The sequence below is a fragment of the Scomber scombrus genome, chromosome 5 (genome assembly GCF_963691925.1).
Source record: "Scomber scombrus chromosome 5, fScoSco1.1, whole genome shotgun sequence".
Lineage (NCBI taxonomy): Eukaryota > Metazoa > Chordata > Actinopteri > Scombriformes > Scombridae > Scomber > Scomber scombrus.
Window position 1 is genome coordinate 30,487,349 of NC_084974.1, and position 12,634 is coordinate 30,499,982.

Here is a 12,634-nt window from a genome sequence, read left to right on the forward strand (position 1 = left end):
GTTGTTGTCGTGGCAATGAACCCTCTATAGCTTACTTCAACCTGCCAAACCTTTGTGATATAAATATATTAGATAATCAGTGTTGTGCTCTGAGTGGTTGTAGTTGAGGTCACGCAAGTTTTCATGCAAGTGCGTCATGAATTTTAAAGAACTTATTTAACTTGATGCCCTGTTAACCCTCCTGTTGTCCTCGAGTCAAGGAAGGAAGGGAGGAAGAAGGAAGGAATGAAGGAAAGAAGGAAAGGAGGGAGGAAGAAGGAAGGAAGGAAAGGAGGGCGGAAGGAAGGCGGGAAGGAAGGAAGGGAGGAATGAAGGAAAGGAGGGAGGAAGGAAAGAAGGAAGGAAGGAAGGAGAGGAGGGAGGAAGGAAATAAGGGAGGAAGAAGGAAGGAAAGGAGGGAGGAAGGAAGGAAGGGAAGAAGAATGAAAAAAGGAAGGGAAAGAGGAATGGAGGGAGGGAGGAAGGAAGGAGGGAAGGAAGGAAGGAAGGAAAGAAGGAGGGAGGGAGGAAGGAAGGAAGGACAGAAGGAAGGAAGAAAGGGAGGAAAGAAGGAACAGTCAAAACAGACGGGGTCAATTTGACCCGGGAGGACGACACAAAGTTTAAATAACTCAGTTTCCACTATTTTGAAACTTTCTGATGCAGCAACAGAAGCAAAGGTTTACACACATGCACAGAATTTATGAAACAGTGGACACATGTTTGTGAATCAGACTTATGAAACATAAAAAAACTAAAAAAACATGGTAATGTGTTCATGTAACCAGCTTATGCAAACACATGTTATTCACCTCGGTTCTTTTGTTTGGGACAAAGCTTTTTCAAGGTTCTGTATAATATAATATGTATAATACGTCTGTGAAATATGCGGTATATGGGGGTTCATGACTATTGATTGCCTGGTCTCCTGTGTGTGTGTGTGTGTGTGTGTGTGTGTGAGGTTAGCAAGGACACATCTGTTTGCCACAAAAACAAACGTATGAAGGACATTTGGGCAGCCTCTTAAAGCAGAGATGAGGACAGCGAGTCTATCTGAAGCAGTAAAGCAAAGCACGGCAATAACAATGGTTTTATAGGCGATGAAAACTAACAGTGGATAGCTGCTGACAGTGTCTGCGTGGTGCCTTCACAAGCTAATAGTGTTTATGGGCTTCTTTTTACTGTGAATAGGAACGAGAGAGTAAAGAGTTATTGCATCATTAGTTGCTTGTTTCCTTGCTACTTTACAGAAAAAGCTTTAAGATTTATAAAATAAGGCTCATGGTTTATGTAACATTACATAAATATGACATGACATCAAAATGAAGGCAGCAATAAACTCAGAAAGCTTTGTGAATATAGCAACTAATATAAGAAGATCTTAACCCTCCTGTTGTCCTCGAGGGAAGGAAGGGAGGGAGGGAGGGAGGAAGGGAGGAAGAAGGAAGGAAGGGAGGAAGAAGGAAGGAAAGAAGGGAGGAAGAAGGAAGGAAAGGAATGAGGAAGGAAGGAAAGGAAAGGAAGGAAGAAGGAAGGAAGGTAGGAGGGAGGGAGGGAGGAAAGAAGGAAGGAAAGGAAGGATGGATGGAAAGAAGGAAGGAAGGAAAGGAGGGAGGAAGGGAGGAAGAAGGAAGGAAAGGAAGGAGGAAGGAAATGAGGGAGGAAGAAGGAAGAAAGGAGGGAGAAAGGAAGGAAGGAAGAAAGGGGGATGGACGGAGGAAAGAAGGAAGGTAGTTAGGAGGGAGAAAGGAAAAGAGGAAAGAAGGACAGAGGAAAGAAGGAAGGGAAGATGGACAGAAGGAAGGAAGAAAGGAGGATGGAGGAAGGAAAGAAAGAGAGAAGGAGGGAAGGAAGGAAAGAAGGAACAGTCAAAACAGACAGAAAAGAGCTGCTGTAATTTTGAAAGAAATAACTTAATATGAGACTTTGGAAAGCTGTTTAACTCTAATGTATTATATTGTATTAAATATATGAGTTATCTATCTATCTATCTATCTATCTATCTATCTATCTATCTATCTATCTATCTATCTATCTATCCATCCATCCATCCATCCATCCATTCATCCATCCATCCATCCATCCATCCATCCATCCATCTATCTATCTATCTATCTATCTATCTATCTATCTATCCAGAGGGATTTAATTGCTCCATTCCTCATCATGTATAATGTATCGGAGGATTCCTTCTTTAACGCTGTGATTGCTTTTTTAGTTGGTAAACAATTTGGATGCAGCGGGACTGAGTCTGCTCCCTGGAGAAGGAGGAGCAGCACACTCAGACAATATCCTACAAACAAAAGCTATTTGACTGCCAATTGCTCAATTCACTGATAAATTCAACCTCCTCATTGCTTGACTGAATGGGGTTTTTTTTCAGCAGCATCCCAGTAGCATCTTCACTTTTTGTAAAGGGATCCTTCACAACAGCTAAAGACACTCAAAGCCATTGTTGAGCTTTCCTTTGAGAGAATGAGATTAAAAGAGCAGTTCTCTGTCGTTATTGCTTGACGTCGTGTCAAACTTGACATCGCAATTGTTGAAAGCCAAATCTTTTCAGATACCGAACATTAGCTGAAAATTGTAGCATGTTATCGTCTTTGTAGGGAAATGTGTATTATATTCCTTCAATGCCAGTATCTCACTATCCGTCTCCTAGCAACGGTTGTCACTGAGATTTTTAACTATTTGATTATGATTGTGGTTTTTCCATGACTGGGACCTTTAACCCTCCTGTTGTCCTCCAGTCAAGGAAGGAAGGGAGGAAGAAGGAAGGAAGGAGGGGAGGGAGGAAGGAAGGATGGGAGGAAGAAGGAAGGAAAGGGGGAGGGAGGGAGGAAGGAAGGAAGGAGGGAAGGAAGGAAGGGAGAGAGGAAGGAAGGATGGGAGGAAGAAGGAAGGAAAAGGGGGAGGAAGGGAGGGAGGGAGGAAGGAAGGGAAGTAGAAGGAAGGAAAGGGGGGAGGGAGGAAGCAAGGAAGGAGGGAAGGATGGAGGGAAGGAAGGAAGGAAGGAAAGGATGGAGGGAAGGAAGGAAGGAAGGACGGAGGAAAGAAGGAAGGAAGGAAAGTAGGAGGGAGGGAGGAAAGAAGGAATGAGAGAGTGAAGGAAGGAAGGAAGGAGGGAATGAAGGAAGGGAGGGAGGAAAGGAAGGAAGGGAGGAAGGAAGGAAAGAAGGAAGGAAGGAAGGATGGAAGGAAAGAAGGACAGAAGGAAGGAAGGAAGGAAAGAAAGAAGAAACAGTCAAAACAGACGGGGTCAATTTGACCCGGGAGACTGACAGGAAGGTTAAAACAGGACATAAACAACAGTCTGCACCATTAGAGACCAAAGTAAGCAGAAAACACCCAGACTGCCAACAGATCATCATTACCTTGTGGACGAGTGTCTCCCTGTCTGGTGTTTCCAGTCAACAACATCGATTCAAAAAAATATGCAGCAGTTGGTTGGGGAGTACACACAAGTAAAGAAAGGATGCTTTTGAATATTTTATCTGATGTCATGGTGCTTTAGTTGGGATGGAAATGACAAAAAAAAAAAGCACAAAAAAAGCAAAACTTTAACTTCATGATTTTATTTCTGACTTTAGTTCTGAGGACTTTTGTTGGTTCACATCTCAAACTCTACATGCTGTGTGTCTTTAGTCTAATCCTGTCTGCTCCAAACATTCAGCTCCTCACCTTCTGCATGGCAGCAGCAGCAGCAGCAGCAGTGAGATGTCGAGAAAAGGAAATGCGGGGTGAAAATAATCGCTGCTGCTGCTTCATATCTATATCTACATCTCTGTAGACAATTGTTTAACAGATAAATGTGCTGTGAAGATACGGAGACGAAGCTGCAATAAGTTGGGAATTCTTCGAGCGAAGGAGGAGACACATCTAGATAATAAATATTCTCACTGTTCTTTTGTTCTTCCAAGAGCCATGAAATCAAAACTCAGAGAATACAATACCTGCACTAATAACACACTTCACAAATGTATTGTCTCCATTGCTTTTATTAAATCCTCTATTTTCCTACCGCTTCTCTCTTTCTTTCTCTTCCTCTCTCTCTCCTATTCATCCCCTGTGGTTTCAGTTCTAAGCGAGTGGAGATGATCGTTTTTTTTATGCGCTCTAAGACTCTGAGCTTTGGTTCCCATTAGGAGCAAGTTAAAATCTGTCACAGACTGAGAGGCTTTTGTTCAGCACGCCTGCTCTCCGCTATTGTTTAACATGGAGTCTCCTATCAGCAACCGAAGCTGCACGGCAAACGGGCTTCTCTAATGTGGCTGCATGATATTACTGTAGAAATAAAAGACAGGAAATGATGAGATACGAAAAAATGAATGCATGAATCACACGCAGATAGGGGACGTACAGGGAGGTATTCCTGGAGCACAAACCTCGAGATAAAAATGCTCAATTTGTCACTAATCAATATGCTTTAAAAGTGAAGAAGATTATAAAAAATAATTTAAAGACTTTTCAAACTTGTGTAAGCATGTACAAAGATTTATAAGTTTTCATACTTAAGAGTTAAAGTTTCTTCTGTCCAGCTTTACTATGGCTATGTTTACATGGAAACGATCTGAACAGAAAACACAAGTGGCGTTGCATTCTCACTTTTTATTCCGCGTTTAGACGAGCGTTTTTTGGGGGGAAATCTGCGGCCACAACACCACAAAGTCCGCTTGCCTAACCCTAACCCTAACCCAAAACCAAAACATGGCTAAGAAGCGAACAAAAACTGACCATTTTGTCTCGGACTCCACTTCTCTCCCCCCTCCTCTGTCATTGTCGGCTCCGCTGCAGCAGACAGGTATCAGCAGAAGGAAAGGTACGTGACGTCACATGGAAGAGCATCTGTCACCTAGGTTACAGCTTCAGGCCGCAGCAAAAAACTCTGCTGCATTTAAGGCAGACTTCTTGCATGTTTTACCCTTTAGACGGGAACGCGACGGTGGAGCGTTTTTAAGATTTCCACTCTGGAGGGTGGTTTCACTTTTTTTGCATTTTTAAGCCTCAAAAACGCCGTCGCCGTCTAAACGAAAGGCATATCCGATAATACCAGGTTTCTGACAGTCTGGCACAAAAAAAGAGCACACAATTTTGTCTCTTCTCCCATCCTTGAGGCTCCCTTTCTGCTCAAGAAACCCCTCGGCACTTGTCCAGATTGCCCGTATAGTAGATCTGGCCTAACAATTTTAATTGAGCAACGTCTCAATCAACTGGAGATCTTAGTCAGGCGTCGTCAAATATGTAGACACAAACACATTCATCACTCAGGTGATTTGTGATCTGCATGATTGGAAGTCAATCTGGTTTCAAGCTCAAGCTGGACCAATCAGAGCAGATCCAGACAACACCTTTCTGATACTAGAGCCTGAAAAAGGCAAAACCAACTACCATCGAGATTAGTTTTATCCTTCCTGTCGTCCTCCCGGGTCAAATTGACCCCGTCTGTTTTGACTGTTCCTTCTTTCCTCCCTTCCTTCCTTCTGTCTGTCCTTCCTCTCTCTTTTCTCCCTTCCTTCCATCTGTCCTTCCTTCCTTCCTCCCTTCTTTCCTCCCTCCTGTCCTTCCTTCCTCCTTTCCTTCCTTATTCCTTCCTCCTTCCTTCTTCCTCCCTTCCATCCTTCCTTCATCCCTTCCTTCCTCCTTCCTTCTTCCTCCCTTCCATCCTTCCTTCCTCCCTTCCTTCCTCCTTTCCTTCCTTCCTCCTTTCCATCCTTCCTCCTTCCTTCTTCCTCCCTTCCATCCTTCCTTCATCCCTTCCTTCCTCCTTCCTCCCTTCCATCCTTCCTGTCCTTCCTTCATTCCTCCTTTCCTTCCTTCTTCCTCCCTTCCTTCCTTCTTCCTCCCTCCTTTCCTTCCTTCCCTCCTTCCTCCCTTCCTTCTTCCTCCCTTCCTTCCTTGACTTGAGGAGAACACAAGGGTTAAACAACACTTCAAAAGTCTCATCCTGTCTCAGACCAACAGAACACATTGGTTTATTTCAACCACGACAAAGTTTTGCTCAACTTTAACAACAAACAGGAAGATTCCCCAAACTTAACCCAGTAGTCTTAGATGCCTTAACGACACTCTAATCTGATCAATAAATATGATAATTCAGGAAGACACTGGCTTGCAACCCAGTCTCCAAGAAATTAGGGTTTATTTACTACAAATTTGTTTCCCCTGCTACTTCCTGACAAGAACCATAATCACTGCTCTGATCATGACTCTGGTTAAACTTGAATCATCATGTTGTGTCTCTTGCTTAAAGTGACTTCAGACTTTTTTTTTCTGTATTAGTCGTTTTCCTCTAATCTTAACCAAATGCTGCATGTAGTTGCAAGAACTGATATTTTGGCAGAAATGAAATATGTTGTTGGTGAACATTTTTTATTTTGCATCACGTTCAACATTGTGCAGCTTGCCAGATTAATTACATTTCCTCATTATACTGATTGTCTGGGTGACATTACGTTCCCTAAAACCCCCCAAACTATCTTCTGCTGCTGCTGCACGCTGCAAATTAGATGTAAATTTAATTTCTAGAAGACGAGTGTTGGTCAACCAGTGAATGCATCATGTAAACAGGTTGTAGAAGTCTTCAGATTTCAGTTTCAACCTTTGTGTTGTTTCCTCCCGGGTCAAATTGACCCCTTCTGTTTCGACTGTTCCTTCCTTCCTATCCTTCCTCCCTTTCTTCTATCCTCCCTCCCTCCTTCTCTCTTTCTTTCCTCCCTTCCTTCTTTCCTCTGCCCTTCTTTCCTTCCTTCCTACCTTCCTCTTTTCCTTTCTCCCTCCCTCCCTCCTTCCTTGTTTCCTCCCTCACTCCTACCTTCTTTCCTTCCTTCTTTCCTCTGTCCTTCCTTCCTTCCTGCCTCCATTCCTTTCCTTCCTCCCTTCATTCTTTCCTTTCCTTCCTTCCCTCCTTCCGTCCTTCTTTCCTTCCTTCTTCCTCCCTCCCTCCCTCCTTTTCTTCCTTCCTCCTCCCTTTCTCCCTCCTTTCCTTCCTCCCTTCCTTCCTCCTTTCCTTCTTTCTTCCTCCCTTCCTCCCTCCTTTCCTTCCTGCTTCCTCCCTCCCTTCCTTCCTTGACTCGAGGACACTTTAACTTGAACTGAAGGAACATGAAGCTTTTGTAAGTCTAGTGAAGCCAGAGAGGGATGAAACCTGTAAATCTACGCTAACATCACATATGAAGCTTTTCTAAACCTTCAATAAGTTGCCAAGTTTCCGTTTGTGTACAACAAAGATCCTTGTTTTCTTTTCTTCTCTGATCCGATATTTACTCCCTGTAGAGAAACTCTCTTTTATCTATCGCGCTCCGCAGCTCGGTCAGAGTTCAGCTGAACAACGGTCCTGCAGCTTTGCGGGGATTCAGGCCCAGATTCTCTAAAGGTTTGCGGAGGAACGAGCGCCCACTATGTCCTCAAAATGAACAAATCAGAAAGTCGTGCTTTGGAATAAGTATGAGCAGTGAGTGAAAGCTCCCAGACAGTATCTGGGCCTCTCACAGACACATTTTTATATTACATTTGTGTGTATTTTGGAGTATTTTTATGTCTCTATAACTAGATTGACAGCAAAGAGTGGGCAAAAAAGTATGAGAGAGAGAGTTAGAGAATCATATGTAAGGAATCATGGTGTGGATCATGGCTGGTACAATAATGTGGCACCATAGAAATACAAATTAAATGCTATATTAATTACTTAAATCTGATCAGTTGATTCATGTCATCTGTAAACCCTGAACTGTCACAGGTCTCATATGTAATCTAGTAATATTAACCCTCCTGTTGTCCTCAAGTCAAGGGAGGAAGGAAGGGAGGAAGATGGAAGGAAAGGAGGAAGGAAGGAAGGAAGGAAGAAGGAAGGAAGGGAGGTAGAAGGAAGGAAAGGAGGGAGGGAGGAAGGGGGTAAGGAAGGAAGGAAGGAAGGAAAGGAGGGTGGAAGGAAGGAAAGGAAGGAAGGAGGGAGGGAGGAAATGTATAGATGTAAAGAGTTCAGTGCAGAGTATTGACTGAATAAAGATGAATGTATGTTTTTACAACAAGCAGCAAATCTGCAGCGAATCCATGAAGCGAAAAAAGATCACAGAAAACTCCAGTTAAATGTTAAGTGAGTCGGACACCAGTCTCGGAGGATTATCCTTAAATTCTGAGCATTCGGTTTGCACTCACAGTTGCTGGTAGTGTGTGTGTTTTTACAGGGCTTATTTGCACACTTGGTTGTGTGTTTCTTCTGTATAAGCAGCAAGTTTTTGATCAAATAAGACTGAACCTTTAGGGAGAGAAACAATAAAAACTCAACACAGGCTGCTGTGACACTGCTGCCTCAATGATCCTCCATGTTTTGAAGGAAGGAAGGAAGGAAGAAGGAAGGAAAGGAGGGAGGAAGGTATGAAGAAAGAAAGGAAGGGAGGAAGGAAGGAAGGAAAGAGGGAGGGAGGAAAGAAGGAAGGAGAGAGGGAGGAAAGAAGGAAGGAGAGAGGGAGGAAAGAAGGAAGGAAGCAGGGAGGAAGGAAGGAAGGGAGGAAAGAAGGAGAGAGGAAAGAAGGAAGGTAATGGGGAGGGAAAAAAAGAGAGAAGGATGGAGGGAGGAACGAAGGAAGGACAGAAGGAAGGAAGAAAGGGGGATGGAGAAAGGAAAGAAGGAAGGGAGGAAAGAGGAAGGAAAGAAAAGAAATAAGGAGGGAGGGAGGGAGGAAGGACAGACTGAAGGAAGGGAGGAAGGGAGGAAAGAAGGAACAGTCAAAACAGACAGGGTCAATTTGACCCGGGAGGACGACGCGAAGGTTAAGGACACATTTTATCAGTATCTGTTACCATGGTAACCACAAACTGACTGCTGCCTCAGTGATCCTCAATGTTTTGTTTAAGGACACTTCGGCAAAAGCAGCTGTTGCTCTTATTGAAATTTCATTTCAGGGCCTCTGAGTTACGCTCCCTGTTGCCCAAAAAACCCTCACAATAGAACATCAAACTTATACACAAAGCAAGAACACAATTTCCTCAGAGATTGTATTTTCTTTTATATGAAGACAAATCCCATCAGCCTCTTGTTTTCTGTTGTTTTTCTATCTTTTTCCTGCAGAGTAATTTCCTCCCTGTCTTGTGTATGTTACATAAGTGAGCAGCAGCAGCAGCAGAATGGGGTTTCTCTCCAGAAGGATGTAACACCGCTCTGTCTGAGGCTGCAGGTGTTAATTACACACTTACACACCTACTTCTTTCACGAGTGGACGGCTCTGATTTTAACGAGTCTGTGTCGGCTGATATCGATGATTGTGATGCTTTTTGCAGCGTTTCCTTTTGAGGATGTCACAGTTTTGGGCAGGTTACTTGAACATTGGAATAAATGACTGATTATACATCACCTTGTTTAGTTGAAGTCACTGAGCCCTCTTATATCTGGGTTGTAGAGTGAGAGAATTTCACTCATATTTGCAACTAAAAACAGATGAAAGGTGAACCGGAAAACTGATCTATGAGCAACAGTGTGCGAGTAAAGATGGCTACCTATACCGTAACCTTTTTCCCCCCACTGCTAATTGTTCAAAAACTAGTATTTAATAGTCAGATAAGGGCAGTTGCCCACCAGTCGGAAGATTGATCGGATGTTGATATGTGCCAGAGTGGAACCAGTTCTTTGCTGGACTAGAAGAAAGAACCGCTTACGTTGGGGGGGGGAGGGGGGGGGTTATTGAGACCAACCACAACAAACTAGACCGCAGTGAATAGATAAGGAGTGAATTATCCCTTGAACATTTGACTGAAGGGTGAAATTCATACACATTTGCGTTGTGAGTTAGCTGTGATCTGCCGGCTAACGTTAGCTTACAACAAAGGCTAACGTAACCATCTCAATCCTGTCGAGCAGCACGAATACATTGTATCTGTTGTGTTTGGATGCGAGCCAGGAGCAACAGCTGTACAAACACCTAGTCAGCATCGTTATTGTTGCTTCTTCTTCTTCTTCTTTTTTATTTGTGTTGCTTCAAAGTTGACGCGAGTCTTTATGGTAAAGCAGCGATGTAACTGACAGTTGAACTGACTGAACCAGCACCAGCACTGGAACTGCTTTGGTGGAAAAGGGATATAACTATAGCCGCAGTTTATACCTTGCACAACAGAGCTGCTGGTAGCTTCATAAAGTCTGATAAGAGACAGAAAGATGACATCATGCTAATTAACCTAAACAGGTATTCCTTTTCACATGCACTGCCAATAACTAGCTGTGATACATTCAGAGCATTACAAGATAATCAGGGCTGACAACAGTAACGTTGACATGATAAACAGCAGGGATACAGCTACACACTCACACTCTTCCACAGACACACACACATTGGACGCAGCTACTACACAAACCTTTACAAAGCTACATAAATGTAGCTGTCAAAGCTGCACATAGTGTTTCCAGAGCGGACACACAGAGAGTCTGACAGCAGCTGCTCACAGTTGGTCATTTTGATTGCATTTCTTCTTCCTTGTCACTAGTCTGTTCAGTGCTTCCCTTAAGGGGGTGGAGGGTCATGGTGAGTAAAAAGCAGCTGAATCAATCCTGAGCAGTCCTATATTGATAAAATGTATTGATGCACCAGTGCAGCAAATATCATGAAATGTTGCAATGTTGATTTTCTTTTGTGCAATCCCTTGTAACGAGCAAATGTTTGGCATTTTACTTAATCCTCCTGTTGTCCTCGAGTCAAGGAAGGAAGGGAGGAAGAAGGAAGGAAAAGGAGGAAGGGAGGGAGGAAGAAGGAAGGAAAGGCGGAAAGAAGGGAGAAAGATGGAAGGAAAGGAGGAAAGAAGGGAGGAAGAAGGAAGGAAAGGAGGAAGGAAGGGAGAAAGATGGAAGGAAAGGAGGAAAGAAGGGAGGACGGAGGAAAGAAAGAAGGAAGGAAAGGAGGAAGGAAGGGAGAAAGAAGGAAGGAAAGGAGGAAGGAAGGGAGAAAGAAGGAAGGAAGGGAGGAAGGAAGGGAGAAAGATGGAAGGAAAGGAGGACGGAGGAAAGAAAGAATGAAGGAAGGAGGGAGAAAGGCAAAGAGGAAGGGAGATAGGAACGAAGGGAGGAAGGGAGGAAGAAGGAACAAAAGGAGGAAGGGAAGGAGGGAGGAAGAAGGAAGGGAGGAAGAAGGAAGGAAAGGAGGAAGGAAGGGAGAAAGAAGGAAGGAAGGAAGGAAGGTCTCCCTCTTATCTCTCTCCTCTTCTTTATATTCTCTCAGAGTATCTCAGGATTTATTGGATGACAGTCTGGAGGTGAATATCTATGCGTGCGTACCTGTTTACATGTATGTATGAGTTTATGTTTGTTGTTGCTTTGCGTGTAAGTGTGTAAAAATGTGTTAATCCATCAGTGGAAGGTCAGCCCCTCTGGGTTTCCTCATTGTTGTTTAACTGAGAACTTTTCCTCTAAGTCAGCACAAACAGAAAAGAAGATAGAGAGGGAGAGAGAGAGAGAGAGAGAGAGAGAGAGAGAGAGAGAGAGAGAGAGAGAGAGAGAGAGAGAGAGAGAGAGAGAGATGCCAGTTGCTGGAGGCCGGTAACAACACCTGGACTGATGTATCCAGCTGAATTCACTGCACTTCCATAGCCGACAGCTCATTGCACACACTCTCTATTTTTATCTCTTCTTCTTTTCCTCTTCATTCTTTTCTTTGCTCTTTACATTTACTCTTTTACTTCTTGTGTTCACTTTTCTCTTTGTTTCTTTATCTTCCCTTCCAACTCTTTAACCTTTGTGTCGTCCGTTTTGACTGTTCCTTCTTTCCTCCCTTCCTTCCTTCCTTCCTTCCTTCCTTCCTTCCTCCTTCTCTCTTTCTTTCCTCCCTTCCTTCCTTCTGTCCTTCCTTCCTCCCTCTCTCCCTCCTTCTTTACGTCCTTCCTTCCTTCCTCCCTTCCTTCTTTCTTCCCTCCCTCCTTCTGTCTTTCTTTCCTCGCCATTACCTTCCTTCTTTCCTCTGTCCTTCTTTCTTTCCTTCCTTCCCTTTTTCCTTTTTCCTTCCCTCGCTCCTTCCTTATTTCCTCCCTTCCTTTGTTCCCTCCTTTCCTTCCTTCTTCCTCCCTTCCTTCCTCCCTCCCTTTCTCTTTCCTTCCTTCTTCCTGCCTTCCTCCCTCCCTTCCTTCCTTCTTTCCTTCCTTCTTCCTCCCTTCCTTCCTTGACTTGAGGACAACAGGAGGATTAACTATCTTCAGCTTTGCCCAACCTTTCTCCTTCCTCTTTCGCTTCTTTAAGCCATATTTTTCTTCTTCTCTGGCTTTTTTTAATAGACTCTATTTGTAGTTTCATATCTGCCAATTATCTATAAATCACAAATATGCTGCACATGCTGCCATTTTCCAAAACTCTTGACTTATTTCCAACCTCCTTAACACCCTTTTCTGGGTCTTTTTTTCAATTAACTTGCAAAAGACTTTAAACTTGCAATCATCACAGGACATTTAATCTTCAACTCAGAGTTACATTACTGGATAATGAAACAGGGGGCACTTTTGCTTCTTGGTGGGTTCAAGGACCCTCAGACATTCAGGACTGAGGAAAGGAACAAAGCCTTTTGATTCACAAGCTGTGTGGTCATTAAATCACACATGATGATTCTCTGCAGCGTACTGAGGGAAGTCCTGCTGACCCCAGAGAGCAAGTATTGGAGTCAGTGTTTAAAGGATAATTTCAAATGAC